The sequence below is a fragment of the Fringilla coelebs genome, assembly GCF_963513975.1.
Source record: "Fringilla coelebs genome assembly, chromosome: 1".
NCBI lineage: Eukaryota > Metazoa > Chordata > Aves > Passeriformes > Fringillidae > Fringilla > Fringilla coelebs.
This window is the reverse complement of record NC_140028.1, coordinates 35,729,045-35,736,090: the sequence shown is the minus strand read 5'-3', so window position 1 is coordinate 35,736,090 and position 7,046 is coordinate 35,729,045. Positions and strand designations below refer to the sequence as shown.

Genomic DNA, 7,046 nt, shown 5'->3' with positions numbered 1-7,046 from the left:
TAAAGCCATTATCCCCTGCCCAACACTTCCTGCCCTTGTAAAAAGTACCCTCTTCAGCTCCCTTGTAGCTCCCCTTTAGTACTGGAAGGTGCTATAAGGTCAACCTTCCTATAACAACCCCAACTCTCAGCCTGTCTTCATAGGAGAGGTGCTCCAGCCCCATGAGCACCTTTAAGGACTTCTTTGTCTGGACAAAGACTTGTTGCAACAGGTCCATGCCTTTCCTGCATTAGGGACCCCAGAGCTGGATGCAGCACTGCAGGTGGGATCTCATCACAGCAAAGAAATGGGCAGAATCCCCTCCCTCAATCTGCTGGCCCCGATGCTTTTGATGCAGCCCAGGATACAGTCAGCTTTCTGAACCACAAGCACATATTTCTGGGTCACATCCAGCTTTTCATCCCCAAGTCCTTCTCCACAGGTCTGCTCTCCATCCATACATCCCCAGCTTGTATTGATACCGGGGATTGGCCAAGGTATAGCATCTTGCACTTGCTGAACCTCATGAGATTCCCACAGGCCCACTTCTGGAGCATGTCCAGGTCCATCTGGATGACATCCTGCCCTTCAGGCCTGTCCACAGCAACACTTGGCTGGGTGTCATCTGCAAATTTGCTGAGAGTACACTCAATCCCTTTGTCCAAGACATTGGTGAGGACATTGAAGAGCACTGGTCCCAGTATGGATCCCTAAGGGACATAATTTGCCACTGATCTTCACCTGGAGATTGAGCCATTGACCACTACCCTTGGGATGCAATGAATTTTAGGTGCAGTCAGGTGACTGGGCATAATGATGGGTTAAAACAGTATTCCCACTAAAACATGGTAGAAAAATCCCTGGATGAAGAGAGGAAGTTTGCATGAAAACATGACCACCTTGGCAAAAACTGCTTATACCTACCTTTCCTAAAGATGTGGCCTTTAGCTGTACTTTTTCATCTCACTCCTTTGCTTCATTGAAAGCTGGGAAGGAACGAACTATCCAAACTGTACTGAAGAGACATTGTAATTTAGGGATCATTCTTTTAAGATGTACTATGACAACAGATTAACTATTCCAGACCATCATATTGAGCTCATTCTCTGAGATTGACTTTTGCCCATACTACAGTCTCTGTCTTCTTTCCAGCACCTCAGGATGCAGGAATTCTTAGTGTCCTCAGCAGTCTCTTCCCTTCCTCTTATTACCACTCAAAAAAATTCACCGGTGCCCTGGTTGTGACTGGAAAAATCTCCCTCATCTCACACTCTCTCCCTGAGGCCTTCCTGGAAATTCTCATAATTTCGTGAAGTCTCCAAGCTGGTGCCGTTTCCTAAGGTGTGCCATGTAGGGAACTCAGATGGCCATACCCAGAACCATGAATCTGACAGAAGTGTTTTCAGGATGGATTGCAAAAATTAAGGGTGAGGTGAGTTTTGCTGTGCTGCATCCTGTGGTAACTTGTGGAGAAGAAAGTGTTCCAGGAAGCATATAAAAGCAGCCAAAAGAGAGATAACAAATGTTGCTTGAAACAAACTGATAACTATTTTTACCACATCCTGCTATGAGAAATGAGCACAAGGTGATTATTGAGAGAAAAGGTAAAATAATGCCTACAGGACAGAGTGGGAAGGATGCTTCTGTATCCTAGCTGATGTCTCCTGTGTCCCTCTCCTCCATCCAGCCCGATTAATCTACTTTTTCCACCCAGATGGATAAAATATCGGCAGGAACCATCGTCGCTTTCTGTGCCAGCGTGTGAGAGCTCTGCAGCGGTCGGGGCGGCGCGGCGCTGGGCAGGCTCCGTGTGTGTCCCGATGGGGCACAGCCCTGCCGGCGGCCTGGCAGCACCGCCAGCTCTCGGAGCCCGCTCCCGAGGCGCAGCCTGCGCGCCCGCTGGGTGCCGCCTGTGGGGAGGACGGCGTCGCCCTGGATTAGCTGCCGGTTTAGCGGGAGGATCGCGGTAATCCGTGCCCGGATCGCACATCCCGCGCTAGCCGGCAGCCGCAGGCTCTGCGGTCCCTCGGGCAGAGGCAGCCGCGGGGCCCGGGGCGGGAGCGGGGCCGGCTGCGCGTCCCCGCCTGACCCCGGCCGCCGGCTCCCGGGGGGCGCTGCTCGGGGCGGGCCGGCGGCGGGGGCGGCACCGACAGCGACATCGACACCGACAGCGGCCCCGCCTGCGCCGGCGGGGAGCGGCGGTGGCCCGTGGTCGCCCCGGGGTGGGCGCAGCCCCGCGAGGGGAGCCCGTCATCCCGCGGCCGCGGCGGGAGGAGCGCGGCTGACGCGGCAGGGAGGAGGAAGCGGCAACTCCAGCGGGCGGACGAGCGGACATCCCCGGCCCGCCCCGCCCGGCGGAGGGACGGAGGGTCGGAGGGAGGCAGGTACGCGGGGTGCAGCCGTCCGGGGGTCCGTGCCCTCTCCCACGGCCGGGGTAGAGGGAGCCCGTCCGGAACCTCGGAGGTTGCGCGGCCGCGGGGACACGGGACTTGCCCGGGGACACGGAACTTACCCGGGGACGTGGGACTCACCCGGGACACGGGTCTCACCCGGGGACACGGGACTCGGGGACGTTTCGCTTCCCTTTTGTTGCAGCCCGAACCGCCGCACACGGCCGGCGGTCCCGAGCAGCGCGCTCGGTGCGGCCCTGGCCGGGCTCTGCGGACGGGCCGGGGCTGAACGCGTTCCCGCAGGGAAGCGCCGCTCGGCGTGGGCGTGCGGCTCCAGCGGCTGGGATCCGCTTACGGACAGGGGGCAAAGGGCTCGCAGGCGAATAAACAAACAAACATGGAGAAACTTCTGCTCCCCCCGCCCCCGCCGCTATAATTTTAGATAATTTATTTGCAAAGAAGTTTTAAAGTCATTTAGTGTTTCACATTCTCCTCCCGCTCTTTTTATTTTTTTAATTCCCACCCCTTCTCCAACAGTGTTACTGGCTCCTGCTAGTACTCTTACCCTAATGTTTTTACTGCGTGTATGTGCAGTTTTACATACTATGCTTTATTTTGCATGGCTGGCTCGGCGTGGGAGGGTTTACTTTCTGGGTTGCAACTACGAACACCACCAAACTCCATTTCAGTTCTGCTTCTTAACTCCATAAGGACAGTAAAGCTGTGCTGGAATCAGACATTAAGAGGTGAAGAATGGCTGGACGTTTACATTTAAAGCAGGTGAAAGAGCCCTTTTTCAGAGTCCTTTACCTCTGCCCCAGCAGGATGAGGAGACCCTGGTTAGCTTTGCTTTGTGCCATGCAGAGGCAAAGCAGTGAACGTGGTTTGGGTCTGCTGTCCCTCTGTATGGTGGTTTCTGTGCCAGAGAGGCAAGGGCTGGAATTGTCTCTTTACTCGTTTAAACACCTTCAGCATGAGAGGAGGTTGGAGGCAGGGAGAGAATTAAAATAATGCTACCTCCTCCTGTGCAGAAGAAGTTGCAAAGTATTAGTGCTCCCTGCACAGATCTTTTATGGGAAGGTAAAATTCTGACTCGGAGTTGAGGGATTTGAATTGAGGAGAGGGATGGTCAAACTTGAAGGAGTATCCAGTAATATTCACTTGCATGACTTTGTAACTTGCAGGATGTCTGCCTCAGTGCTTTTGTGAGCATTGGTCAGAGCTCCCTGGCTTCCCCTTGCTGAGACTTACATGCTCCTGCAAAGCTTTTTTTTAAAATCTGAATTCTGTCAGGCTCTTTCCCTTAATTTTTGAGATTGTATGAAGAGCAGAAGAGCTTTCAACTATGCACTAGTTGGCAGCAAAAACCAGTTAGTGATCTCTGTATTTCTCTCCAGTAAGTGCTACAGCCTCTTTATTATGTGCTCTAAGCATTGAAATAGCATTGACATTTATACTGGACACTCAAAATAGATGTTGACAGCCCTTGCATTTAATTTCTTTCATGCTAATCTAATAAATTCAGTATCTATTGTAATCTTCAAAGAGGATTAAACATTTCCTGAGGGAAAGTTATGCGGACTGGTGAATACATGGGCTGCATCCAGAGTGCTGCGAGATGTGTAATTCATTGGTAGTGTTGTTCTCAGGGGATCTTCATCCTGATAATCAACAACCCATAGGAGTTGTTGCTTTTTATGATCAGTGTGTGCATTCTCATTCTCCAGGGACAGGTATCTTTCTAAGAAGCCTGACAAAGCTGGATGTTCAAGTCTCATTGAACAGAAGTCTTCAAAAGACATATGGGGTACGGTAGTTGGGTGGTTCCTAGTCCACTCTGCTTATAAAATAATGTATTGCAGGGAACTAATAGTTCAAATTTTAAGATGTGAGCACTTTAAAATCACTACTCTGTTCAGTTTTTGACTTGTTTAAAGTCAATCCACAAGTAGGTGGATAATTTGACTGTAATGGCATGTGTTTAAAATAGTGATCGGTGGTTTTTAATATGCAGGGTTGCTTCAGCCTAGCTAGCTGGAGTAGCTGCAAACCTCCAAAGCTGACTTGACCCAGCAACAAAATATTTCAGTAAGGTATGCTGGGGGCCAAAAATAAAGTATATTAAATAAAATGACCCAGGTATTAGCAAATAAAACTAGATGCAAAGCCTCTCTTGTTTCTCTTGGGATCTAGGGTTTATGATGGAAATCATCTGTCAATCTAAAATGCCATGCATGCTAATTGCAGGTTCATGTTAATCATCACTGTGTAAGAGGGTATGTCAAATCCTATTTTCCTTCCTATCCATACAGGATAAGCTGCTAATAAGTTGTGATCCTTCAGCCACATCCACACATCAGTTCTCTCCTGGGCTGTCCTCCCAATATCCCAGATAATTTTCCAGATGGTTTCAGTTTTATAATTTGCATGCAAGTAACTAGGACTTTTTTGACCCATGGCTACAAGCCATTTTATACACAAATACCCTGCATTTCTGCATGGAAATAGAGCTCAGATTACACATATTTGCAGTTCCAAATTATGTTTTTGTTTTGGCTGTCTAAGTTGTCATTAAGAAGAATGTTATTTTGAAGGAATGTGCTCTTCCCAAAAGGAAAGTCACTGTTGGTTGGTTTTGTGACTTCATTTTTGGATATCCCTAAGTCATTGAAGAGCTATTCTGCTATGATTTTTTTTTCCTGTAGACCAAGGAACTAGAAACTACTGTAAATAATGTATGTACTTATATAGACTGAGCCATAGTAAAGCAATATGTTGTTTTGATTTGAAGTTAGGTCTTTGAGTGTTTGTATTGAAGGATTCATTTTGTTCTAGTTTAAGTAGTATCCATATGCTGAAGTGTCCTACAAAGAAAACATACTTTCCAAAGTAGGACTGAAGGGCTTCCACGTGCTGTAAGAACATTATAAAGTATGTTAATCAGGTTCCTGCTTGCATTCCTAATTCTCAAACAGAATTCATTCCCCCAAAGTCTTCCAAACCACCTAGCACTGTGTCTGCCTGACTCTGAAAGTGTCTTAAACATACTGAATCTCCCCCTTTGAGCAGAAAGTTCTTAAGCACCTTATCTAGAGCTGCTGTAGTTGAGCATCAAAGCCCTGAGGAGATGAAGAAAGTAGGGCACCTGGCAAGCACATCGTAAACACAGCCGCTGGTGCATCGCCCGTGTCTCGAAATGCAGCTCTGTGTTTCCTCTTGGGAGCACTGCCCAAAGAGGAGCCAGTGCTCACCCTTCCCTGGGAGCTGCTGGTGCTGGGATTTGTCTGAACAGCAGCCTGTGTCCTGGTCCTGGGCTCCTGGTGCCTGTGCCCGAGGGGTTCAAACCCACATCTTCTGTCACCTCTGCGGCTGTTGGAGAGGCTGGAGGAGGGGAGCAGAAGGGCGCACTCGGCTCCTTGTGTTCACCCTGGGCCATCTGGTGGAAGATGCAGCGGTTGCCCAAGGCTGGCATGAAGGAGCCAGAACCTTGACGCTGTCACAGCAGTGTGTGTCCTAGTGGGAGGAGGGCTGGGATCTGGTGGTTGCTTGCTGGTGATGATTATCAGAGGTGAGCATTTCTATGGCATCCTCTGTGTTTCAGGAGAGGATCACCACTTGACTGATTTCTCTGGGAGAGAACTGGGCCCAGGAGAACAGGCTCAGAGATCTGGAGTGGGGGGTAACAATTGGTTGTAGTCCCAGTTTAGAAGTTCAAACCTGCAAGCTGAAGTGGGGAAAGTGTCCAGTGTTTCCTTCCAGAAAGCCCCATTTCCAGTGCAGGAATCTCCATCCTGGCCCACCACTTTCACACAGTGTATCTGTGTGAATAGGTGTCGCCCTGCCGATTTTATATTATGCAGGTTTTTAGGTGGTGTTTTACGTGTTCTTGCCACAGATTTGTGTGCTGGTGTCCTGACCTGTAACTCCATTCCTTTGCCCACTTCTGTGTTAGGATTCTTTCTCCCTGCTCTTTAGAAAAGGAAGAAGTAAGGTTGTATCTTCATGTGATCTTTTCACTCCAGTTTCTCAGACACCCTGTGAGCATCACCTGAGGAGGAGAGGGAACTTCCTTATTCCCTCATATTTGAAATGCTTTGCTTTGCAGCTACAGTTTTTCTGTGGCTTAGGGCAGGGAAGCACCTGAGGGTTGGAGGAGTGTGGGTAAGCAAGATTGATGTCTGAATTTATTTCACACCTCCTTTATTCAAAGAGATGTCACATCTTACTTCTTGGCAGTCTTGTTTGAAACAGTGAGGGCAACTGGCAAGCTGCTAGTGCTGAGTGTCTTGCCAAATACTATTGCAAAATACTGCCAGTGCAGAAGTTGCATAGCTTTACAGACTGTTATGTTCCTCTGGGAGTAAACCAAAGGGGTACCAACTTCTGATCCTTTGCCTCTGAAGAGGAGCAGGACTGACATGTTTCCATTGCCTTATGAGGCACCATCATGCTGCTTTGCTGCTGCTGTCTCTTCCAGCCCTTGGGATTTGTTTCCCTACAATGGTGCTTCTCCATCTCCTGCTCACTGTTGTGAAATAACTGAGGAAACAGAACTGTTGAAAACATCTTCACTATATTAATAATTGCAAAGTATTTTGGAGCAGACACTGGACCAAGGAAAGCTCTGCCTCCCATCCTGGACTCAAAGTTGCTAATGCAGCAGGTGCATCAGAATAG

At 49.0% G+C, this 7,046-nt stretch overlaps 1 protein-coding gene across 1 annotated transcript in view; it reads left to right on the top strand.

Moving 5' to 3' along the window:
• Positions 1-2,188: 2,188 nt before the first annotated feature.
• LOC311155326 (serine/threonine-protein kinase Sgk3) overlaps positions 2,189-7,046 on the top strand; it is a 55,587-nt gene continuing 50,729 nt past the window's right edge. Inside the window, exon 1 of the mRNA XM_084208390.1 lies at positions 2,189-2,363. The gene's annotated coding sequence lies outside the window, so the exon portion shown is untranslated. The remainder of the gene's footprint in view (positions 2,364-7,046) is intronic.